The 26,917-nt window shown below is 38.7% G+C and overlaps 1 protein-coding gene across 3 annotated transcripts in view; it reads right to left on the bottom strand.

Moving 5' to 3' along the window:
• Positions 1 to 24,447, bottom strand: part of LOC132092544 (disheveled-associated activator of morphogenesis 1-like) — a 76,312-nt gene extending 51,865 nt beyond the window's left edge. For 2 of the 3 annotated variants that reach the window (XM_059498824.1, XM_059498826.1), the window contains exon 1: positions 24,314 to 24,447. The gene's annotated coding sequence lies outside the window, so the exon portion shown is untranslated. Of the gene's footprint in view, positions 1 to 2,739; positions 3,020 to 24,313 lie in introns of those variants that run through there. The other variant, XM_059498825.1, reaches the window with a different exon arrangement.
• Positions 24,448 to 26,917: the final 2,470 nt, after the last annotated feature.

The raw sequence follows: 26,917 nt of genomic DNA, 5'->3' as shown, positions 1-26,917 counted from the left end.
TACACAGCTCCGGGTCCAGCTTTTGAAATAATAGAAGGGTCCGGGTCAGTTCGGTATAGTACATTACGGGTCTCTTTCGGGTTCGGGCATGAATTTTTGGACCCGTGAAGACCTCTAATGCACACACACACATACATACACACACTCACTTGTGAAAAGTATGAGCATTCCTCTGACACTCCCATCTGAGAAGCTAGGCCAAACTGGGCTTAACAGAATGGTGACCTCTTATCAGTTGTTCATTATCCTACCCTGGCCCTAACCCAAACTCAAGCCTAACAAGCCTACAACCAGTTAAGCTCAAATTACTGGCATATTATTTTTAATGTAAATATGCATTTTTCATAGCGATGCACAATATTGATTTTTGGCGGATACATACAAGGTTTTACATAAATTATATTAAAAACATAAATTGTCCAGTATTGCATCTACTGTACATATGTGTGTGTGTGTGTGTGTGTGTGTATATATATATATATAGTACAGACCAAAAGTTTGGACACACCTTCTCATTTTATGTTATTACCTTTTCTTTATTTTCATGACTATGAAAATTGTAGATTCACACTGAAGGCATCAAGGGCTATTTGACCAAGAAGGAGAGTGATGGGGTGCTGCGCCAGATGACCTGGCCTCCACAGTCACCGGACCTGAACCCAATCGAGATGGTTTAGGGGTGAGCTGGACCGCAGACAGAAGGCAAAAGGGCCAACAAGTGCTAAGCATCTCTCTGGGAACTCCTTCAAGACTGTTGGAAGACCATTTCAGGTGACTACCTCTTGAAGCTCATCAAGAGAATGCCAAGAGTGTGCAAAGCAGTAATCAAAGCAAAAGGTGGCTACTTTGAAGAACCTAGAATATGACATTTTCAGTTGTTTCACACTTTTTTGTTATGTATATAATTCCATATATAATTCCACATGTGTTAATTCATAGTTTTGATGCCTTCAGTGTGAATCTACAATTTTCATAGTCATGAAAATAAAGAAAACTCTTTGAATGAGAAGGTGTGTCCAAACTTTTGGTCTGTACTGTATATATATATATATATATATATGAATGCTAATGATAAAAATGGAATGATAATGGAAAATTACCCAATAATTAAATTAATAACCCAACCCTAATAATTAAATATTTTTTTTTTGTCTATACAGTCTATCTTGATAGGTCTGTGGCCAACCATGCATTTTAGCAAAAGCAAAGCCTGATTTTACATTTTACTGCACTGTTCTGGTTTAAACAGCTAAAGCCCTGAAACGTTGAGTAAATGTAGCCCACATTAAGAAGTTCAAAGACAGCAGGCATGTTTTCTAATGGTAGTTTGAACTTGCCTCAGCCTGGGGCCCACAAGAGTTGTGTGGGTTGTGGATAAGAGAAGGAAGGATTTCAGTGGAGAGATACCGGTGAACTCTGAGACCCTGACCGACAGGAAATGACACCTGACTCAAATGTATGGTGGCTCGCTGACTCCACTGACCACTGTGAATGCTAACTTGACCCTATCCTCACGAACAAGGACAATGAGTTATGCAATCAGACATATGGCGAGAAAAAAGGTTTTATACACTTTGCATCCTATCAATATTTTTTCATTAACATAAACAATTGCTAACTATGCACTTTGGACATAAATATGTCGAACAGACAAAACATATCATTTATTTAGTGATGTGGGAGCAATATATGACAAAAGGACACGTGTAGCAAAACGTTGCATTGAGGATGCTATCCCTTGCCCCGCTGTTGCCATGGCAACCAGCACACGTATAGTAGACTCCCCACTTTTTTGTTGCAATAATCCAAGGACAACCACAATTAAAAAATAATAATTAACTTGCATTTTTGATTACTTCTGTCTAACAATTTTCCAATGACCCAGTGAAATGAGAATCTGTCATCTTAATTTAAATCCTGCAATCCAGAAGGTGAGCCCCAGCTTCTTATTAAAAACCATTTACCTCCCGATTTCAGCCCGAATGTTCACGTGAATTATGAATGACACCATCCAGAGCTCTACAGCTGAAAGACTCAATATATGAAAGAATAAAATAAAAATTAAGCAAAATAAAGGTCAAGAGACCGATAAAGCTTCAGAAACTACTGCTTTGAAACCATAACTGCCTCAGTCTTAACCCAGATACCTTTGAGGTTGGGGTAGTGCTTGAAACAGATGTAACAGCATCTTACATTTGAACCAAAAGACCATAAGCGATCTCAATATGACAGCTCAGAGCATGAAAGATACCATGTAAATGATCGCTTATGCTGGAGTAAGACAACCAAACAACTTGTTCTCCTTTCAGCACATTCCATGAGAGTACAGTACATCCAACCAAAAACGCTCAAGACAAGGAATACAGGGAGGAAAGACTTGTTAATTTGTGATCAGACAACAAGAGCAGTTTGCTTTCAAGGTCTCTGATCTCTGTTCTCAACAACCTCTTTATCTCCACTCACCCAGTCCGGTCATATTAAAATGCATGCATGCAACCCTTTAATGCTTTCATTTATTATGTTTATGCATAATGCATGTGTTTAAAGGAGAGCTGTATCGTGTCACCTCAACCAGAGCTAAAAACTGGCGGACACCGTAGCACTGCAGAGCCGTACACGTCCACAGCGTTCAGTGAGAGAATGCGCACCCTTCAAGGCTTTAGGAGCTATTAAAACCGCTCAGCTGCCGTCACAGCTAAAGAACAACACAGGAAAAAACCTCTGCTTGTGTTAACTTACCCTTTATGCCTTCGCTTACGGTCCGTTTAATGTTACATCCCTCAAGAGAAAAAAAGACTGACTCCTGAAGCGCAGAGGATCTTCTCTAAAATGCTTCAAAAGAATTCAAAGATGTCACTTTATTCATTATGAAAATAAATGTGTCATTATACATCCGTCCCAGAATGCTTCCATATCTGAGAGCCAGTGTAAGCAATCCTCCTCGGCTGACCGGTAAACACAGATACGTCTCCCTGCGGTTCAACAGCCCATCTCATACAAACGCTCCACCAACCCCTCGTCTTTTCCTTTCTCGCTCTCTGATCACACAGGCACAGATGTTACTATCGACAAACCACGCCTCTTCTCAACACCCAGGTCTCTCATAGGATACAGGCTGAGTTAGACTCCGCCCACTGCTCTTCTTTCCACCTCATTCTATCTCCTTGTGTTCTGCCGCAGCACTGTTTAGTTTGTTTAAAGAAGGGCTGTGAGATCGACAACCCAGGTGTGTGTGTTCACTGCTATTTGTGTATGTGTGTGTGCCCATATCTTGGCCTAAATCTACGCTAAATAAGACAAAAACTCTTTGTGTGTGTGTGTGTGTGTGTGTGTGTGTCTATATGTTGGGAGCTGCTTAATAGAGAGTGAAAGAGTCAGTGAATCATCTTAAGTATTTTGTACAGTTTGTTAGCAGATTCATTCAGAGAACTCAAGCTAAAGAAAAAATAGAACTGGGAAAAGAGAAACAAAGAGGCACATGATCAATCAATCAATATCTTATGAAGAAATAGAAAAAAATATGGACCAGCTTGTATGCAGGTCAGGAGAAATGTTTATCCAATAAAATGCTGGAACGACAATACAACACAGGACCATTGTATGGTGGTCTTGTTATTTCAAATTCTCCATTAGACAAAATTTCTTTCCTTGCATTTGAGTTTTTATAGACTTCACAGTATCTAGTGTCCGTCTTTGAATAGACAAATGATATTGGCAGCTTAATACTAAAATGCTTCAAGCAGCAGAAAATGTAATTAGTGGCTTAAATAGTAAACTGAGGAAAATCTGATGGCAGGGGGTGTAATAGCTTTTGTTGTGTTCGGCACAGGAGGCTGTGTGGCAGCTGCGGACACACTAACAGTGGAGAGTAGGGAACAAAACACTGAAGCTACCCTCCCGTGGAGCTTATGGAAAGCTTGTCTGAAAGTACTCACAACCTCTGCCGACCCTCAGTAATCAACCGATGACAGCCTGAACACAGTGGAGCAAGTGAGGCAGTTGTCAATCAACTGATAATTAAGAGCGTTTGCCTTCCTGTCTGTCCTAGTACTGTGTTTAAGGTAGTTAAACATGACATGCACAGGAGTCTCTTTAAGCTGGAATTTCAGAAAGTACAGTTGTAGTCTGGAATGTATAATGTATAAACAAACACGTATATGGCCAAAGAATATTATCTTACAGATATCCATGGCTTCTGAAATGTAGACAGCCTACTGTAAATGATTGTATTTGGCACAACTTTAACTGTACTGTTTATATTCCACTTCATAAGGCTTGGTTAATATCTGACAATGTACAAGTAATATGCTCAGAGCTAGACTCAGTTCACCTGTTTAATCAACCACACGGTAACATGAGGCATCTGCTTCCTTCTCAAAAGCTCCGCCAGCAGCTGCAAAAACAGACAAGCCCCATTCCCACTGGAATAGCCACGAGAGAGACAGACTGGAAGAAAGCTTGTGGCTATGAAGAGGAGAGGGTGGGCTATTAGACTTGGAGCTAATAGGGGTCTGAAGCAGGGTGCAGATCTTTTATGTGGAAGCAATATAGATGTTTTGGCCAGTTGATATTTTAAGATGAAAATTTTGATTGTAAACTAATAACATTTTGGCCAATACAAATATGGAAGGACTCATTGATGTAAAAAATTTCTGATCAGTGCAGATAAGTTGATTTTCTCTGTGTAATATATATATATATATAGTGCATCCCAACCATAGATGAAAATTATTTTATAGATGACTATAAGCTGCCCATTTTAAGATACTTTAGATTATTAATATCGCTTATTGTGTCTATAAAACGGATTTGTTTTGAAATCTGCTTAAATCAGCCGACCAAAAAAAAGAAGGGCAACTTGTACTCGATGAACAGGTTTGGTCATGCCTCCAAGCTCTATCCGTGTGATGATGATGATGATGAAGACGAGGGCAAGGCCTGTGTGCCGGGGCAGCTCTGGCTGCAGAACCACTTGACAATACATTTTATATGACCGACATGGTCGACTACACTGTTTTCAGTGACCACAAAACACATCATCATCATGATTACCTCAAACAACAGCTTATCTTGTACAGACAAGTGATGTTGACGTCACTGTACCTCAAAAAAAAAAAAGAAAAAAAAATCTGCATGTGATTCAGTACATCTGAGCCCTATAATTGAATGTCCCAGACACAGCCCTGTTTCTATTGCAATTTAGGCTTAAAGAGCTGTGGCCAATTGAATTGACGTAAATGTATTGTTCTGGAACACCTTCAGAAATTTTTACTGGACGCCTCTGACAGGTAGAAAAACTAAAAATAGTAACATGCATCATGATCTGTCTAGTGTTGCGAAATGGATAATTTAGCTCAGTTCCTACAATGCACAATTCGCTGCCAAAATCTGTGGCGTGTTCTGCCAAATCTGCTGCCGAACAAGCTCTGAGACGTGCTGTCAAAGCCAGAACGAGATCTCAATCTCCTCTCTCAGAGATCATAGACATCTCCTGAACACCCCGCGCGCCTGCAGCACAATGCCACGTCTGAGCTGCAGCTGTGCAGACACAGAGGACTTGTTCTGTTTCTATTTTATGGAGTTGTTTCCGCCTGTAAATGAGCTGAATCAAGGTTATCTGATGGTGCTGTGCACAAATCATGTTCTTCTGCCCTGTCTGGTAATCCCATGTGACCTCCAGGAGTAATATACCTCATAAGGTTGTGTTAAAAGTGGTTGCGGATTAAGGGCTGTTCACACCAAATTTTTATTTTACTTTTAATTATTTAAGTATATCAAGTTAAGCTAAATGAAAATCAGAACTGTTTTTTGGCAACTAGCTGAAATAAAATGTGTAAAAAAGTTTTATTAAGCATTATTTAATTTTTATTTAATGTTTATTTTATTTCAAGTAACATTTTTTTAAGGATTAACTGAAAATTATATTCACTCCAGTACAGGTTGCAATGGTTGATAAATGCACTGTGCAGGACAAGCAAGACAGATGGACTAATATTACAAACAAAAATAAAAACCTGTTCTAAAATAAATAACTTGATAACTGAAAACTGTTCTACAAAAGCAAACTCCATTAATTTGTGCCATTAATTTGAACTTTTAACATGTGACACTAATTAAATTACTATTTAATGTCACAAATATTATGATGAATACATTTCTGGTGTATCTAAACTGTGCTATAGAGAGCAGATGGCTCCTTATGCTTTGGAATCACTCTCCCGGTACAAGTCGAACTCTCTTAATATGTACCCGTATTTGCATTGCGTTTACAAGGGACGGACTCATTTTCCAATGCGCATTCCAAGGCAATGATGTTGACTCAAGCTTGTTTCTGCTTGAGTCTGGAGAGCAGTTGGCATCATCATCATTGCTCTAAATCGCCCATGGGTGCTGTTAAGAAAAAGCCCCACCAGAATCAGTTCAAGTCTAAGTTAAGAACAGCGGTTTAAAAGAGTTTATGATGAACTTTCAAAAGACCTAAATGGCGGCAAATAATGGAACTTCGAACTCTTCGCTGCACTGCAGCTGTTGTGAAAGCTGGAATCATGCTTACGCCAGATTACTGGAATCTGAAGGTTAACAACTCTGGTTTCACTTGTTGATCCCAGATGTGTGCTGTTCTTTTTGATGATGAAACCCTACCGCAGTAATCTCTTGCGCCCTTGTATTCTTGTGCTGGGAACGGCCTGCTAAAGTCTCAGTCTTGCTGCGTTATCCTGTTCACTAAGAGCCAGTAAAAGGCCGTGCTGATGAGGAGATCAGAGGTTTCTCGTTCTGTTATGCAGCATGGCACGATCACATTACGAAAGCCATCCATGTGAAACATCAGCACCAGTATTCCCCACACTGTCCTGCATTTTTTATAAAGCCTGCAGGATTGTGGTAGGCTTGAATGGATAAAGAGAAAGTGTGGTGGGAAGTCCATTAGCACTCACATTTCCTGTGTCATGTCAGACCCGCATGCTTCTGATTGTGTATTATTTGGAGCACTGAGAGACACAGTGGGGTAAAGAAATAACCACGTGATTGTTGGTAGAAAGGAAACTAACCCAGACATATTGGCCACTGCTGACCCACAAAGTGTTGCTAAATCCAGTTATCCTCTTACGTGTTTAAAACCTGCTCTGCTGCACATGAGTAACTCAAAACACACCAAGTCCACGCCTCTGAATACACACAATTAGTAGGTAAATGAAACAATAACAATTAGTAAATTATATATTAACAGGTGTGGTGATAAACCCAGTTAAGGCACGTAAACAGCACAGATGCAACACCCGCCTGCTGAGTAAGACGATCAACCTTCAGCTAGACATGTTTATGGTCGAGAAATGTCATGTGATGTTAGTAAGACAATAGTGACAATCACTTAATCACAGTGCAGCATTCAAACAAAAGCATGCAAGCAAGCAAAAAATAAAAAACAGGTTTGGTACTGCAAAATAAATAAAAAATAAATATATATATATATCTTATATATATATATATATATATATCTTGTTCACCCTCATGTTGTTCCAAATCTTGTATGAGTTTCTTTATTCTATTACACACAAGAATATATTTTAAAGAATGTGGGTAACCAAACAGTTGACGGTAGCCATTGACTTCCATTGTATGGAGAAAAAATAAATAAATAAAAACTTTGACTAAGATGAACTTTGTATAACTCGCCAAAAGCACTCCTATAAACATTTTCAACAATGTATTTTATTTTTGAATAACTTGTATGTCTTGAAATATAATAACTTTATTTTAAGACACATTTTACCTTGTCCTTTTTTAGAAATATTTATTTTAAGAAACGTTATTTTAGGTATTTCTGAAAATATAATAAAATTCTATATTTCTAAAATAATTTTTTTTTTTTTAAATAAAACAAAATTACATTTCCTACAATAAAATAAAAATAAATATTTCTAAAATAAATAAATTATACAAAAAAAAATACATTTTATATTAGCTTACTTTTAAGGTTTTAAAGATTTCATTCAAGGTGGTACATTACACAAGACCTTTTTTGTACTCATGGAAAAGCAAACCAGCTCATACAAGACCTCCTTCTCAACAGGACCTGTGGACTGAACTTGGCTGAAGAGCAAGGCACAGCAGGAGGGAATCTTCCTTTGCCATTTAAACATGCCTGAACAAGATGACATGTTTGTCTGTTTGTGAGAAACAGGGCATTTTGTTGTCTCATAGGTATGTGCTTTAAAACATGAAGTAAAGCAGGTCATGCTGTAACACACACAATCCCTGCCTGCTCACCCTGAACCAGACCAGGCCTGCCGCACAAAGCCAAGTACGCAAGCCAAGGTCTTTCGAAGAGAGTTAGTCAGAACAACATGATGGAGCCAGCAAAAGTGGAGTAATGAAAACTTACTATAACTGATAATAGCGGCAGCATCGTCCATTCAGAATATGGTATCACTTAATTAGAGGCAGTCCTGTTTGTCTTTTAATTAATGTTTTATTTTATTTTATTTTTTTGCATTGCATTGCATTGTTGCATAGACAATATTTTCTAAGATTTTCTGTTGTGACTCAAGGAAGAGAGGAAATACAAATGAAATGGTGGTGAGCAAATGATCACCATTTAAATGTTATTTAATTTCATAATGACCTCATTACGATGTCAGTCTAACAAATACAATACATGTTTGTACAATACCATGTCTTAGGCTACGTTCACACTGCAGGGCTTAATGCTCAATTCCGATTTTCTTTTTAAATTTGATTTTTTTGCAAGGCCGTTCACATTTCCAATTAAATGCGACCTTTTGTGATCTCCTGTGTGAATGTGAAATGACCCAGAAGTGACCCGCATGCACAGAAGAATACTCAACGGTCAACGACGTCACTCGTTGTTTGCGGAAGTAGCTAACGTTAAACATGGATGTCAACAACAGTGTAGTCAACAGCGGAGCTCTTTTTGCAATATTAATTGTATTTGGCTCGGAGGCTTTTTATTTATTCGCTGGCATTGGAGCCAGGATCGTCTGTAATCACGCTCGGCCATATCGCTGGAAATGTTTTCGTAAACCGCCCGGTTCCGATAATATACGATAAGAGCCCTAGAGTTTGCCCTGAATAGAGCTGTCACCCCAAATATTAATTAAATCTGGGACCTCGCTTCCCTTCCATTGACTGGTCTCAGCAGCATCGTCCGCCATGGTTGTTGTTTATCTTCTCGTTCCCGCCTACTTCAACGCAGAATTATGACGTTTGTAGCGTATCAATGACGTACGGGTCGGATACATGTGGCCTGGCCGTTCAGACGGAGGTCACATTTCAAAAGATCGGATACGTATCGGATTAAGGACCACATACCCAAGTGGCCTGTGTCACATTTGAAAAGATCAGATCTGTGTCGTTCAGACTGTCATGAAAAGATCAGATACAGGTCACATAGGGGCAAAAAAAAATCGGAATTGGGTCGTTTCAGCCTGCAGTGTGAACGTAGCCTTAGACACAGTCTGCCACACTGAAAGTAAAATCTCATGTGATGCAATCATAGTCAGTCAGGACATTTAATGTTGGACATACAGTTATGTGGAGCAGGACTTGGGACCAATGAGATTGCACTGTGGGCGGGGCTACCCAGTGTGATGATGCAGAAGTACAGTACGAGTTATAAACAAAATGTACTGCACCTCATTGTGGCTGGTTAAAACAAAACCTCTAAACTCCATGGGAAGAAAATAACAACAATTCATTGTGTTATCAATGTAGTCCATCGCATCTGGAAACAGTGTTAACAATGCCTTTCCTCTTTTCTGCTGAGAGCAGTGCTGTTTGGAGACTGGAAAATAGGTCATCACTTGTCATTGGGCAGAAAGCAAGAGGTTGCTCCCCAAAGTCCTAAACACACAAGTGGATCACAAGATTTAATTTATGTTCATTTAATTAGAAAAGGAATAAACCAAATTGTGGAAGGAAGTGGATTAAATAAAAGCAGGATTTGACAAAATCCTTAAGCAGACCTTCGGGAAACATGCAAAAACATTGGAGACTTTTTAATGGACAAGCATGCCAAAGACCTAATTCTCAACAACTTGCATTGCAGATGCTTGGAGTGAAAACTCAGAAAATTGCCTTATTTTGAAGAACTAGAACAGCCGGTGCTGACACTCCAGGGGACATCAGCAATGAGTTTCACCAGCACAGATTCTGGGTCAGAAGCAACCCAGTTCTGCATCTATATCAGAAGTCAGGAGAAAGACACAGAACTTTTGCATAGACCTGAACCTGGAGACATTCAGTGAAGGTGAGGTAAACACCATAACTGCACTTACCACAGCACATTTTATACATGCACATACATGTCAAACCTGGGATGGCTATACAACAAACATGCAATCATGAGAGACAAGAAGACTCCTGATAGTCCTTATGCTTTCAGTATAAAAGGGAATTCATTAAAAGGCCTTTTTTATTAGCATTCATTTTTAACTTTCACTTGGTTTCTCCATAACTATTATTCAAATCATTATTACAATATAAATCACAATTTCAGTCTTAGACTAGGAAGCTTGTAAAACAGTGTCTTGACATAATTCTGACCTAAATTTCAATCTAAGAACTGATTCAATATAAGGTCTGAATACTTTTCCTAGTCACTGTATCAAGATCAGACCTATCCAGGCTTCACAAAGAGACTTTAGAAAGTTTGAGAGAGTATCCTATTCAACAAGGAAATTAATAGTTGAAGAATTAATAAAAATGTAGTTTTGTAGTTATTTTTTCAGCCTCATGTCTTTTGAATACTGTACAACTTTCTTACTTTTGTGACACACAAAAGAAGCTAATTATTATATCAGAATGTTCATTTCCATACAGTGAAAGTAAATTGGCACAATGGCCATCCATGTAGTTAATAAAAACAAAAATTATTATTTATCAAAATTCAAATATAGCTGAAACAAGATAAATATTCAATAGGGATGCACGATAAATCGACCGATCACGATAAATGTTAATTTTTATGGTTATCGTTATCGACCCGATAAGAACATTTGGTTGATGGCTATATTGAAAGTTATAAATAATGCATTATTTTCTTTAGATACACTTGATGCGCACTGTTCGCCATGTTCGTTTTAAATTGCTTGAAATTTGGCTGGAATTACTTCAAAAAGGAAAAAACAGTTACGTGCAACATGTGCATGGCAAATCTGTCATATATGCTACATAAAATTAAAATGAGAACATGTACTGTAAAATAATGTGGAATCTTTGTCCTCCAAAAATCCAATTTTCTTTTTCTTTTTTACTTGCGATGTTTCAGCACATTGTTACGAGACAAGGACATCCACAACAAAAGTTACATATTCTGTTTAGCACATAACTTACTTCGAGTTCACTTGTGCATTTGCATATTTTTGTACATAATATATACGTTTTAAAATTATGCTTATGTTGTGTAAATAACTGATTAATCTCAATCTTCCTTCAGTTAAATAAGATGCTAGCAAAGCACTTCAGTTTTCCAGATTTCATTCAGCTATTCGGCTTCAGCGCACGCAGCTCAACAGCAATCCACAACATTAATAACTGTAATTGGGAATGTCATATACATAACATTATAAAGAGAGCACTACTGTAATAAAGAAAATGTGAATTCTTTGGGTGTATTTGCTGTGTTTCAGCATGTTGTTACAGGAAATTCCAAGATCACATCCACAACAGGAGTTACACATTCTTTCTGACTATAGCACATAACTTAGTTCAAGTTCACTTGTATTTGCATATTTTTGTGCATATAGAAGTTGTAATATTATGCTTACGTTGTATAAATATCTGATTCCCATATAGTCTAATTAATCCACTAACAAAGTGCTTCAGGTTACCAGTGTTTATTCAGCTCTTCACCTACAGTACACGAGGCTCCATTATTATTAATAATAACCACCATTTTTATTTGTATCTTAATGTTTATTTTTTTCATCAACAATATGGTTCAAGGCTCCAAATTGCGACTAAAACAGTCGCATTTGCAATCACAAATATTAAATTGAGAGTGACGTTTTTGCTGAGGTCGCCACTGGTGACTAAGCCTATGTATTTACATGTTATAACTTAAATATTTGCATGTAATGCATTTTTTTTGTGATTGTTTTGCAAACGCATCATTTGCTATGTTCACGCATTAAACGGAGACGATGCACATCAAAGTTTCATTGGAAAAAAAAAAAGAGTTTCAAACGGTCCTCATCTCTGCAGCGTTGACACACCTGATAAACGCAGCTCAGTTGTACAGTGCGAGAGAATGAGAAATGACATACACATGCAAGTTAAAGTGCAGAAAAACAGCGTCTATTTCAGGCAGAACTTGAACAAACTACAACAGGTAAAGCTGTCAGCTGTGTGGATATTGTCAATATGATTAACAATTCTCGTTTATAATCATTAGGTATATGTTGTGTTCTGTTTCGTGAACAAGTGAACAAGAACTCAGTTCAAGTGGCAAGTAACCCATTCAATCTTTCTCTTTATTACTATAGTACATAATGAAAATGAATTAACATCAAAAGGTAGGCTATTTTATAAGAGAGCCTACAGTACAATTTACTGAAATTTCTCATGTAAAAGCTCATTCAGTGTTTCAAACTGCAAAAATTGTGTAAAGCTTGTAAACATTGCAACGTAATATACAATATACAAACACTTTTCCACATCACCTTAAAACATTCTTTGAGTTAAGGAAACATCAATGACAATTCACAAACCCTTTAGTGACCTTGTAAGCCTCTCCCTCTAAAACGAGGAGCTCTAAATACTGAGATCCTCTCTAATACTGCAGCTTCTCCGAAAAGACACCTGGAGACACAAACATCTCGATAAAATTAGAAATAGTAATACTTACTTTATATCTTTTGAAACCTTCTCTGATGAACAGAGTTTGTCTCTGCTTCTACCCCACACAATTTAACACTGGATTTTTTTTATTTGACACCCACATTAGTCATTTAAGACAATGCTCCTGATGTTCTTTTTTTCCTGCAGCAATACTATTGTTTGAGCCCACTATCACTATCTGGAGCATCAGCTGTTCTTTGGCTCCAAATCAAGCCACATCATAGAAATGACAGAGCAGGTAACAAAAGACGGTGTATGACCAGCATCATGTTAAAACACGAAATGTGTCTTCTCTGATGAATAGAAAGATTCACAGACAGGATGATGATGGAATCTAACAAGCACTCAGTTACCAGAGAACAAAACACTTAATTGAAGTCGTTTCAGTGTTTCTGACACAGGGAATGGTATGAAAGCGTCTGGCGAACTGTGGTCTGTGAAGAAGTTTTGTAGCATTTCCTTCACTGATTCAGTCATTAGAGAACGAACAAAACAACATCACTTCACAAACACAGCCGTTAGAGAAAGAGTTCACCCTCAAAAAAAATGGAGGAAATTCTGTTAGTATTTACTTACTCTCAAGTCATTCCACACCTGACTTTCATTTCAAACATAAGCGAATTATAATTATGATGAAAATGGAGACTGGGGTTGTTAAGCTCCAAAAAAAAAAAATATTAAAAAGTGGTCAATATAACACTTGTGTGCTACACATCTAAAAAAATAACAGTGCTATCGGTTACCAGACTAATATTTTTGCTATACTTTTGCGCACATGGTCATTCAAAAAGATATCTAAAAAATGTAATAATTCATCAATCATTCATCTAATCTACAGCCCTATGGAAAAAGTCATATTTTACATGAGTTTGCCATTTCAACTGAAAGTACAGAGCATGCTATGTAATAAACTAAATAATGGCAAGAAAACATGTTATGCTACTGATTTTTCTTCACAGGCTGGATGCAAAACCATACAGCACAACCAGTTGAGTCTGATTTACGGGCTAAAAACTCTTAAGAAATATAAAGAAATAATTCGAAAAGATTTCCAAACTCATCTGTTAAATGAATAGCAATGGAACTGTAGATTTTGGCCTTTTTTCATTAATATTTTAATAAATTTAGATAACTTACAGCAATAGTTTAGAGAAAAATGTGTAAGCAAAATGGGTGCCTACAGTTGGAAGCATGTTTGAAATGATGCCTCGGCAACTAACAAAAAGTAAAAGCTAATTTAAAATATGAACAAATACTACAATATTGGACATTGTAATTAAACATTATTACAACTATACCCATTACCTAAATTAATCAGAATCAAATTGTGAATCAGAATGTTTCAGGAAATGTTCATTAACATCCAGACCCAACAAGATTTTAAGTTACATTTTGGTCTGTTCTTCGGACAAAGCTACTGAATAACTTCAGAAGAAAGAGCGGCCAGGATATTCCTTAAAATTCCCGTTGTGTGTTTGTGACGAGTGGGGCGGGGCCGAGAGCCGTGGGAAAGGGGCGAGGCCGGCGGAATGATTGGAAATGAGCAACACCGGCTCGACCCACCGGTCTCGAGTCCCACGGAGGAGATGGAAGGATATAAAACTGCAGTGATGACAGTGAAGGACGAGAGAGGACCAGGCCTGGATTTTAGTTTGTGTTTGCTTTTTATTGGTGTGCGACAGTCGTCCGCGAGGGGCTGTTGCACTGTTTTGTGTTTATTTTGTCATTAAAGTCTTTATTGGACTGTCTGCCGGTTCCCGCCTCCTTCTTCCCAATGATTATGAAGTTTAATTCGTTACAGTGGTGCCGAAACCCGGGAGAAGGAGGGACGCGCTGCTGAAGATCCCTCGCCGCTGTGGTGAATCCGCAGTGCCATCGAGCAGGCGAGGAGGTGTGCCGCCATGGACGCTCGAGGCGGTGGGCTGGAGTGAGTTGCCGGGGATGGGCGAGCTCGCTGCCGGCCGCCCGTGATGTGGAGGGGCGGCTGCTGTCCGTGAGGGAGCGGAGAAGTCGGCGCCATTCGCCAGGGGGCCGGAGCCTGCTGCCTCCTTGAAGGAATCCGGAGGAGCAGGGAACGGGGGACTCCTGCCGGCTGCCCAAAATCGGAGGAGCCGTCGCCGTCCACCGGGCGGCGGAGGAGTGTCGTGCCGTCCACCGAGGGCCGTCCAGTGCCACCGCCAGGCACCGCGGAGGAGATCACCCAGCCGATGGAGGGCCGAGCAGCAGTGCGTCTGGGAACCGGAATTTTTTTTCCCTCCTCTCTCGTCTCTGTCACTCCTCATCCTTCCATCTCTTTTTCGCTCACCTTGTCTGTCCTACCCCCAGGTTCTCGCAGGCCTGGATTTTAGTTTGTGTTTGCTTTTTAGTTGTGCGCGACAGTCGTCCGAGGGGCTGTTGCGCTGTTTTGTGTTTATTTTTTCATTAAAGTCTTTATTGGATTGTCTGCCGGTTCCCGCCTCCTTCTTCCCGATGATTTTGAAGTTTAATTCATTACAGTGTGCTGCAGAATAAAGAAAATATCGGAACAACATGAGGGTGTTTAAATAACAGAATAAGAATTTCTTTCATTTACAGTGCACTTGACTTGCACAAGAAGCTCATTGTGGAAGGAATGCTAACCAAGTAACTTAACGACTCAGGTGTCGCCAACAGGCTGTCTGCGTTAATCATACCTGTATAATAAACACGTTCCTGTCCTCTGCCCCCATTCTCAGCCTCTTAACATTTCAAACATTTCGAAGGGGGGCCAGAGAACCCCTCAGCCACACTTCACCTCCTTAAAGAGTCGTGAGGGAGGATGGCGCTACAGTTTGTTTTGGCCGTTGGCCTTGTTTTATCTGTCCAGCCCCTGCAGTGTTGGGACAGAGGAAGAACCATGTCTGTATGCCTCCACACAGTTAGATTTTGACTCTCAGATTACAGGGCACTGAGGACGGCAACATCAGCGCTGTAGAGAGAGCATACACCACCATTGAAACCACAGGCCCAAACACAGACACTGCTGGACATCCCTACAACAAATCAAACTATGGCAGGTCACACAGCAGGAAACAATCAAACAAGGAAATCTGGTTGTCGTAAACAACTGTATTTATACAAATGCTGAGCTCACAAAAGAGAGAAAAAAAAACACTGTTTATTTACACAAAATTTTAAGCCCACATATGTATGCTTTTCCATACGAAGAAAAACATTTGTGGCAGCAATTTAAAAAAAGTGCACATTTCTTAAGGGTGTGAGGCACTTGGTTTTAAGTTACTGAAATATTTACTTTACCAGGAAACCACTGAGTTCTGAGAATTGCTGAGTTATTTAAAGGATATGAAAAAGGCATTTTTTAAAAGGTGACCACCTGACTATACCTAGTCTATGTACGAACACCAGTTTCCATAGAACTTGTCGATAAGTCCTGTGAGCTGCCTCTACAAACCGATATATCGATAATAAATCCCAAAGGAATGGATTTAAACATCCACTAGAAAAATACCATTATATTTTTTACCATTACAATGTGAAGCTGTAAAGCCCAAAATGACTATAAAAATTATGAGAACAATTATTTTTAAATTATTTTTGTAAATAAAATTAAGCCTCACAATTCTGCTTTTAAATCCCCATTCATATCCATGTTCCTCAATTTAACTGCAATTTTTTTTAAAGAGGGACAAGATGATTTTTTTTTAATCAATATTATAACACAGATGTTAAGCTCAACTGACAACTTGTATCGAACAGCAATAATTCTTTAACTTAAAGAGAGCTCTTTTTGAGAACGTCATTGTACTTTGTAGGACACACACAATTTATTTTATGTCACGGTAAGTGTTAATAAAACACCAACCAACCATCCAGGTTCGCAATATCCTGGGAGCAAAGTTGTGGAATGCACCAGCAACCCTCAATGAATTAAGAAAACTACAACTATTCAAAAGCGCCCTGAGGATGACCTGCTCCTTGACCCTGGAGGAATAAAGAAGGTCATGGGGCCTCCAAGAGGAGAAAGACCTCATGGCTCTGAGGGAAGGCCACTGATTTTATCTCAGCAACACCTCTCAGCTTGAACGCAAGTACGCTAAAAAGCTTTAGGAAAAATCCACCAAAAATGACAATTATGTCATCGGTTACTCCTGTCGTTCCAAACTTGAATATCTTTGGAACACAAATAATAAAATATAATAATAAAATAATAATAGCATTTTCATTTTTAGTGAACTATCCCTTTAACTCACCAAGCCTGAATACAGAAAATGATTGTGCAAAAGGTTTTAGTGTTTAATTTTGCAACAAAAGTTTGGTTGCCTGGAAAATGGCTTTGCAGAGACCATAGAGAAGAGTAAGAGCTCAGGCAGGTTTAATCCTCCACTAAACAACCATGAAGAGCATGTACAATCATAATGTTTGCAAAGTAGGGTTTAGGGCAAAAGCATGGACAAACACAAAAGAAACACTAGGAGAATGAAAGTGAAGCATGGAAGAGATCAGAAGTAATTACAGTCAACCTATTATTCACATAATCTTCTTTGAGCCAAGATGAAGGACAGCTTGAGGATACAAACTAAAACAGGATTACACCTGACTGAGTGGCGAAAAGACAATAAGATCTCATATTACAAGCAAACACAAAAATTGTGACTGACAACAGAACACACAAATCTTTGATTCAAAACTGCTGAAGGTGTGTAGATGCAGAACAGTAGGTCCAGAACGCAGTAAACAGGAGTGGCATGGTGACATGCAGGGCCTCTGGAAATAAATGATGCAAAGTGAAGCCATTGTCTGATCCAAGTGAACCACACCACTCAGAGAATTGGACATTCAAACGGTCACACAGGCCCATTGTTAAGGGCAAGTTGAGCAGGGTCCTGTCTCACAAGGTCTGGCCGGAGCTGCAAGGCTCGTAGAGCATTGCCATGCTGTGACCTCTCTCAAGCCTCATTAAAGAAGTCCTCATCCAATTCTGTAAAAGACTCAAGAGACTCAAGTTGAATGCAATACATTTCCACTGAACGCCGAGGTTGAATACTGAGCACTTAGGAGGTGCACCTCAGCTGTGAATTAATATAAAGAGATTTGGTGCAAAGCATCTTCTGAAATTAAGTATCCTTGCATTCTTTATAAAGGTTCTAGTTCTTGAATGTTTGCCAAGGCTAAATGTCATAAGATGGAAAACATAAGGATGAGAAGGGGACTAGAAAGTGCTGAAGGCTTAAAGCATACTTGTTTTGATGCAAAGCAGTGTATCAAAAATTCACTTCAGAGAACACTTCAATGCTTATGACCAAACAATGAGGCAGACACAGTGGATTGCAATGACCAAAAGTGACAGTAAAGACATTTATAACAAAACAAAAGGTTTCATTTTCAAATAACTTTGAACTTTATATTCATGAAACTATCCTGAAAAAAAGTCTCACCGCTTCCACAAAAAATATGAACTGTGTTCAACACTGCTAATAAGAAATGTTTCTTGAGCACCAAATTAGCATGTTAAAATGATTTCTGAAGGATCACATGACAGTGAAGACTGGAGTAATGGCTGCTAAACAATTAATATTAAATCGTAATAATATTTCACTTTTGTTTTGTATTTATAGTGAAATAAATGCAGCCTTGGTGAGAAGAAAAGCCTTATTTCAAAAACATAAAAAACATAACCAACCCAAACTTTTGAAATATAGTTTTTATATATGGCAACACTGATCTCAGTAATGCTTTGTTTATCAGAGTAGTCTAGTGTGATGTGCTGTGCTGGTGTGGGTTAACCCCAGCTGTCCCGGGACCACCCTTTCACCAGCGGAAACAATTACGACTCCCAGTGGTGTCTCGGCTTTCTCCACATTAACAAACATGAGTTGTGGAGGCAGCATCAGCAGCAGTAATCTGACTGGCCAGCTGGTGTAACCCTATGCCTAATTAATTACCCAAACACCCCACACATACCATTCAACTGCATCCAGGCACGTGGCTCTGCAAAAGAGGCAGTTTGTTGATAGCACAGTCAGACAAAAGACAACACATGCCACACACACACTCACTAAGGAATACCTCCATAAACATAAAGGACAGAAGACAGCTTTAACATTATCACTCAGTGCCCACTTCCCAGCCCTGATCTCACGCCTACATACACAATACAGCACGAAAAGAAAGTCAGACCTTTCACCATGTGGTTAATAAGGGTACACATGAGTGGCACTGCTGTAAACCTGTCTGGACTAATGGGCAGTACAGCTAGAACAAATGTACTATGTCAGTGGCAAACACTGTGCCAAGCAATGGAAAGCACTCATTCTCTTAAAAAATTACTTTTCACCAAAAATGTAACTACTGAATGATCATTGAGAGTTCTCAGCAGAGCATTAAACATCTTCACTACTGCAAAAGCACAAAAAGAAAGACAAACACATTCATGTCTAAGTCCAAGTACAAAATCTAGCTGGTAAAATCTGCCATAATTTACTAAATAATAAAATAATAAACTTCTGTCATAATTTATTCACCCTCACGTCTCTCCAAACCTGTGTGCCTTTTTTTCTTTTATGAAACATAAAAAAGACATTTTGAAGAATGTTGGCAATCAAACAGTTTTGGTAACCATTGACTTCCACTGTATGGAGAAAAAAAAAAACACTGCAACATTCCTCAAAATATCTTCTTTTATGTTCCACAGAATAAATAAAGTCTTACAATTTTGGAAAGACATGAGGGTGAGTAAATGACAGAAATTAAAGTTTTAGGTGAACTGTCTCTTTACGGGACAAAGCGCATTTCTGTGAGAGCATGTGAGGGTTGCAAAAGACCCCAAAACTTGTACACAGAGTTGGGAGATCACAAGATAATGCATGTTGACCTACACTATGTCTTAAAAGTATAACTCATAACAACACGACAAAATAATACAATCATTTCAGTTACAATGTCATAAAATGCAAACAAGACTTATATGTTAGGGAAATCATGCGAAACAGTCATTGATCACCATGCCTTATACCGAGGGCACATATGCTCAGTCTGAGGGGAATACAAGTCAAGTCAAGTGCAGAAATCCATCACTCATGATTCCCTGCGGTGCCCACAGGGTATATTTCCCTAGTAGTAGAGAACTAGCCGAGACTGATGAAAATGTGGGGTGACAGGGGCTTTCTAACTCAAGAGAACTGAGGATACCAGTATGCAGCTATCTGCTGGTGGATAAATAAGAAAGACTTAGGTCTAGTCAGCATAAAGTGTAGAAATCAGGCTGCTATCTTTTGTTTGGTCTCTCTTTCACCAATCAAGTGTTCAAGTATTTAACACTTGATTAGTGAAAGAGAGACCAAATAATGGGCTAGATACTGTAGCAGCCTCATTTCCACATTACAGCATTATCAACTAGATGGGATTGGCGGGATCTTACAGCCATAAATAAATCTCATCATTCACTCAGTCTCATGCCATCCCAGATGTACTAATCTGCATTTAACTTTTTTCTTGAGATGAACACAAAGATTTAGAAAAGTAATCCATCTTTGTGCGAGCACATATAATGTAAGTCAATAGTAAACCAAATGGTGACACTTCAAAACTGCCCCAGTAGATAAATCATGTCTTTTATATCAAACCATCAGTGTCTTACCTCTATCCATTGACGGTTAATCAGCATCCCTCCTCCACCCTTCTCCTCACTTCGAGTTCACTTTATATTTAGACGGGGAAGGGTGGGGTGTACTCTAGGTTCGGGCCCTTCCCTAGCTAGGAGCCCTTCCCTGAACAGCACACCAAATACGCATACCATACCTCAAGCGTGAACTCGTGAAGGAGAATAACAGAGATAAAGGAAGAGGTGGAGGGATGCCGGAGGAATTGCAAGTATTATTTAATGATAGAACTCATTTAGAATTAAAACTTGATAACCATGTATGCATATTAGTCATTTTAATCGAACTTAGGACTGGTGGTGGGTTTTTTTGGTCATTCAGTGTTTCTGTAAAAAAAAATAAAAAATAGGGAAAAAACTAACATAAATACTAATTCATAACACATGAAACACATTCTACTAATAAGAACAATATGAAACGCGCTAAGGAGCTACTGGATTTCTGAACATTAATCAGTCTATGTGCATTCGCTCAAACTGATTTGCTGAAATCAGATCGCCAGCCAATGCGATTGCCGGTCATTAGACAACATTTAGTTGCCAGAATGAAGATTTAGTCACATATGCTAGTGATTTACTTGCAATGTAGAGGGTTGCCCAAGGATCCAGGGCCCAGTAAAAAAACACAAATGCCTAAAGTATTTATCAAGAAAATGCTATTTGTAAGTGCAATTATATATATATTAGGGGTGTAACGATACGCGTATTCGTATTGAACCGTTCGGTAAGAGGCTTTCGTTCGGTACGCGGTACGCATTATGGACCGAACGGTTCGTTGGACTAATTAATTATATTTGGAAAATAAAAAAAATTGTGAAATATAATGATATGCGTTCAACAAGGTAGCCCAATAACCCAAACGACGTAACAGGCAACGCCCCTGACACCCCCGAAGAAGAAAAAAACACCAACTTATATGTTTATGTTAGGCTACTCAGTCAGGCGCTCGCTCACTCAGCAATAAAGGCTGAAGGCGCGTTGCAAAATGGCCAATGCGTTTAACAGGGAATCCAAAGTGCACCCAAACACCAGACCTGTTGGTTATTGGAGGATCTTCTATTTCTGGTCTGTTAAACGCATAAGCCATTTTGCAACGAGCCTTCAGCGCGTACTGAGTGAGCGAGCGCCTTACTCTGTAGTGCAGTGATCCTCACTATTTTTTTCACAAGAGCCACATTGGCAGAGCAAAATCAAAAGGCGAGCCACTTTTACGACAACATACTAAGTCACCTTTGCAAATGTGCATTTCTACATATAAATTGGACATCCCACAAAAAAGAAATAACACGGCCAATACATTTTCGTTTAAGAACAGATTTACTTTAATAGTGGGATGAGCGAAAGCTGGCATGCATGTCAAACAAAATGCCCCCAAAAGAAAAAAAAATCTGTTTTCAGTGCATTCATGTAACATTTAAGGGCACCTAAAAGCTGTCACAACGAATTGGCAAAATTAATGATTATGAATATGTAAAATATAGCAAATGACATTTAATTTTTTTTTTATGTCTGTCGGCTAGAAAGATGCTGACTCGTGATCTTCGCAGTAGTGAACGCGCCTGAGAGAAATGCACATTTCATACGGGAGGGAGAGTAGTCTGTTTTCTTTCATTTTGAATTGTTTTGTTTAAAAGTAGACATTTCAATCCTTATATATAGCCTATTTGTCGGGTCTGTGAGGCAAGTAGGCTATACGCTGAGTTTCGGTTCATTCATGAGACAAACTCCAGGTTCACACCGGCTCCTTCATATCGTGGTTATCTATTTTCTATTTACTTCTTATTAAATCCAGACAATTGGTTGATGAAACCTTGATTAAAATTAAGATACAATTAATACAAAACGAAATCAAATTTAAAGACAGGCTTTGTGCTTTCTGTTTGAGGTCTCAGTGAAAGTTTTAAAGCAGTCTTAGTGCCGCTGTCAGAGCGCTCACGTCCGTAACGGAGAACTGTCCCGTCCATAAGATTTTTTTTTTTGTTTTTATACATTTCTAAATAAATGTGACTTATAGTCCAGTTCGAGGCCTATATGTTATTTCTTCTTCATGGCGCATTTTTTGACTGATTCGCCTTATAGGCTACTCCGGAGCGACTTATATTGATAGGCTACACCTGTATGAATTCTCATTTTACTTTTTGAACTCCATTATTGAGCCGAGTTTTGCTTGAAAATAGTCTACTGTTGATGACTGTGCAAGACTAATGGATTCAGGGTCAGGCTTGAATGAGCATGCTTCAGACTCGTGGTGTGAGCAGAGCCAAATTGGAGCGGGAAATGCGACGCTCGGTCCACCGTCCTTTTGAAATTGCCGCTCTGCGCTCTGTCCAAGATCCGCCCGCTCGCGCTCCCCGCTCGCTCCCCCCGCTCGCTCCCGCCTCACATGCTCTGAAGGCAAGTGGCAGTGTGATACTGTAAGCTACTATGCGAGCCGCTAGTTATAGCTTGACGAGCCGCATGCGGCTCGCGAGCCGCGCAATGAGTAACTGTGCTGTAGTGGAAAACGTAGGTTTTAAGAACATGCTTAATGTAATTGAGCCCCGTTACAATATTCCTTCACGAGCTCATTTCAGACAGACCGTAATTCCTGCTTTGTTCCAAAAAACATAAGCCCTATAGAGAACCAATTGAGTAAAAACACACTCAATATAAAGAGTTATAGAGTTCCATATAAAAAGTTACATCTTTGTATTTGTTCATAACTAATATAACATTTTCATTTTTTTTTATAAGGAGCTGTTTTTGTTTTATACAGTATGCTGCTAAGAAAACACCATAGAAGATGGGTAAAGAATAGCTCCATCATTGTTCAATGTAAAAAAAAAAAAACATACTTTGTTAGTTTTAATAAATAAAACATTTTTATAAAAATCAAGGAAATTTATCTGCTAATTTTTTCTTTTTGCTGTATCTAAAACGTACCGAGCCGTACCGAACCGAACCGTGACACCAGTGTATTGTATCGAACCGAACCGTGAATTTTGTGAACCGTTACACCCCTAATATATATATACATATATATACGTGTGCCTTAGCCTACTGTTCAAAAGTCTTATGCCATTAGTATTTTATTTCCATCAAAAAAGAAAAAACAAGGTTTTCCATTAATTGTAATAATCCAGTGGTTGTTTTATGCACAAGGAGTCTGACAACAGTCAGTGCTCCATACAGAGATATGATCTCACCATCATCCAGTCCATCTGGTATGACATGAAGAATCAGATAAAACGGAGACAGACTAAATCCAGAAGAACTGTGGCAGCCTTGAAGTGGCTTAAAACGTTTTCTTAAAACCCTCAGGAACACTAGAAGGGAGTTTGGAACATTGTCTTGGACACTTAAGTGCCTTGGAGTTGGGGAGGTTAAGAAGCACTACAATAACTCTTGGTGAAACATTTTTGTTGTTGTTTATAACTCTTGGTGAAACTGCTGGGAAGGGAAGCCGGTTACATGATCGCGCGCAGGCTGTGCTTGAGCGCGAGGGGTATGACACAATAGGTAGCATTATTTGTCAGAACGCCGGCTTCATTATTCAAGAGGAAAGAACATCACATACAAATAAGATGCAAATCGTTCGTTCATTTTAAACCGCGAGGCTAAATACAGAATAAAATAAAATAAAAGCATATTCGAAAAGTGTGACAAACTCTTTTTTTTTTCGCATTCGCAACCGCACATACCATCATCAGTCAGCATTACCCTTCCGTACTCTGATCGGACAGCGGTTAACACACTTCTCAGGTCACAACATAATCCATTGGCGCGCATATGCGCAGTACACACATTCATCCAGAATGGCAGCTGAAAGGCTGTTCTTACCTCATGCGTGGTCTCATCCTTCATTCAAACTTCGCTGTTTTGTTTGGGTGAAGTGGGTAAATGAATGTGCTTGATCTCAGCATTGCACAGACCCTATAACGAGGTGACGTCATCATCCCCCCCACACTCGACCAGCGAGCGAGTGCGCATGATCACACAATGTAGATGTGATAACGGGAGATGTAGTGCAGGTTAACGTCAGGTAAAACGAGTTTCCTTTATAAGGTGTACTTATATATTCATAAGATAAAAAAGAGCATCTAAAAGTAACGTTTTTTTTTTTTTGCATTACCATTTCTTGCCATTTGGTTATAATGAAGATGATAATTATATTTTGTGTCAAATGTACACAAAGCAGGAGTCTCATATATGAGTAAGCTGAACACACTGGGCCTTGAGACATCATCTTGACTCACTCCTTTGGCAAATAACAGTGTAGGTATAAATAAACATTCTATGATACTTAAACTACAACATAATTTGTTAACAGGCTCCAGTCACCGTTTACATCACTTTATGCTGGATCTTTATAAGAAGGAATAATACTGTTACTGCCGTAGCCAATGAGGAAGGCATGCTCCCCTTCTCATATGAAATATTAAGATTAGTAGTCAACTGATATGGGGTTTTCAATGATCGATTTTTAAACATATATATTCTGAATATTTGGTTACGTCCTTGTGAGTGTATATATGACCACAGCTCAGTAAATTTGAAGAGCTAACAAGCTCTTTTTTGTCATTGCTTATTAAATTACACCTCTCTTCCTTCACTGGCTGTTTCTTAACTACAACATTACCTTGTTTATAATGGCTTCCCTTCCTGCTGCTCCATATTAAATTAAGGGGTGTGTAGATTTTTTATTTCATTTTATTCATTTATTTTTTCCGCTGGAAGGAGCTGTTGTTCCACAGGGGATGTCCAAGTCATATGATGCTACAGGGTGAATTACTGGATGCTAAAAGAAGAGTCACTCTTTCACAAGCATTGTACAAAGCAGATGCTTGTGGCTCTTTCATATTGTTCACAGTCTGGTGTGTAAGTAATGTGACACTTTGAATTGTTTTTCTCATATTCTGTGTTCTTTATGGCCAGGAGGAGAATGGCTCCCAGACATACAGGCACCCTGAGCTTCAGCGCATCCAGCCTTTGTACATTCAGGACAGGATAAATCCATGAAGACGACACAAGGGAGCCAGGGGTTTTCCACATATTAAAAGAATATGTATAAGAATATGTATATATATATAAGAATATATATATACAGTACAAACCAAAAGTTTGGACACACCTTCTCATTCAAAGAGTTTTCTTTATTTTCATGACTTTGAAAATTGTAGAGTCACACTGAAGGCATCAAGGGCTATTTGACCAAGAAGGAGAGTGATGGGGTGCTGCGCCAGATGACCTGGCCTCCACAGTCACCGGACCTGAACCCAATCGAGATGGTTTAGGGGTGAGCTGGACCGCAGACAGAAGGCAAAAGGGCCAACAAGTGCTAAGCATCTCTCGAGGAACTCCTTCAAGACTGTTGGAAGACCATTTCAGGTGACTACCTCTTGAAGCTCATCAAGAGAATGCCAAGAGTGTGCAAAGCAGTAATCAAAGCAAAAGGTGGCTACTTTGAAGAACCTAGAATATGACATTTTCAGTTGTTTCACACTTTTTTGTTATGTATATAATTCCATATACAATTCCACATGTGTTAATTCATAGTTTTGATGCCTTCAGTGTGAATCTACAATTTTCATAGTCATGAAAATAAAGAAAACTCTTTGAATGAGAAGATGTGTCCAAACTTTTGGTCTGTACTGTATATATATATATATATATATATATATATATATATATATATATATATGTTCAATTTATATAATTACTTCAGTCTTATTTATCTTATTTACAATCAGTGCCAATTAAATAACTATTTTACTTTAAATTTTAATAAATTCAATCAAACCAATTATTATTATAAATGCCACCTTTATGCTTTTATGCCATTATTTATTGTGAAATAACAGATCATTTTACTGTAATGATATCTATTGTGCATTTCTGCACATGTGCTTATGACCTGAATTCCTACTCCTATACAACGATTTCAAGCTTTAACACATTAATTTACATGCTATCTAATTGCATGTATAACATATATGTTTTGACATATGTTTTTATATGAGGATTGATCCTCTTAGTTTCAAAAGTATCCATACTTCAGGAAGGATCCATTCAACTGTGCTAAACAGCTCGCTGTGAATGCATGTTGTGCAAGAGCATGCTGTCTTCTGCTGTGCACTGTTACAAATCAATACAAGTTGACTTTTGAACTCATATTACCAGTGACATGGTTTAGGGGGACTGACTGAGGGGAGGAGGAATGGGACTTCATTTATGAATTCTTAGGAGCGGCTCAATTACCAAAAGTAAGCTGTTTAGGGCACAAGCAGACTTTGAAAAGTTGTCTGAGGCATAAAGTTGATCCACATTTAAAGAGGATGAGTACCATCCAGCTGTTTTAACCTCCTTCAGTAGAATGTATTATAGAGCAAAGACAAAGGCCTACATGCCTTTAAATGGACCTGAACCCTCCTGAGGTTGCTCCAA

This window comes from Carassius carassius, chromosome 18, assembly GCF_963082965.1.
Source record: "Carassius carassius chromosome 18, fCarCar2.1, whole genome shotgun sequence".
NCBI classification, from domain to species: domain Eukaryota; kingdom Metazoa; phylum Chordata; class Actinopteri; order Cypriniformes; family Cyprinidae; genus Carassius; species Carassius carassius.
Note: the sequence above shows the minus strand (reverse complement) of the source record. Positions and strands in the feature narration are given on the sequence as shown.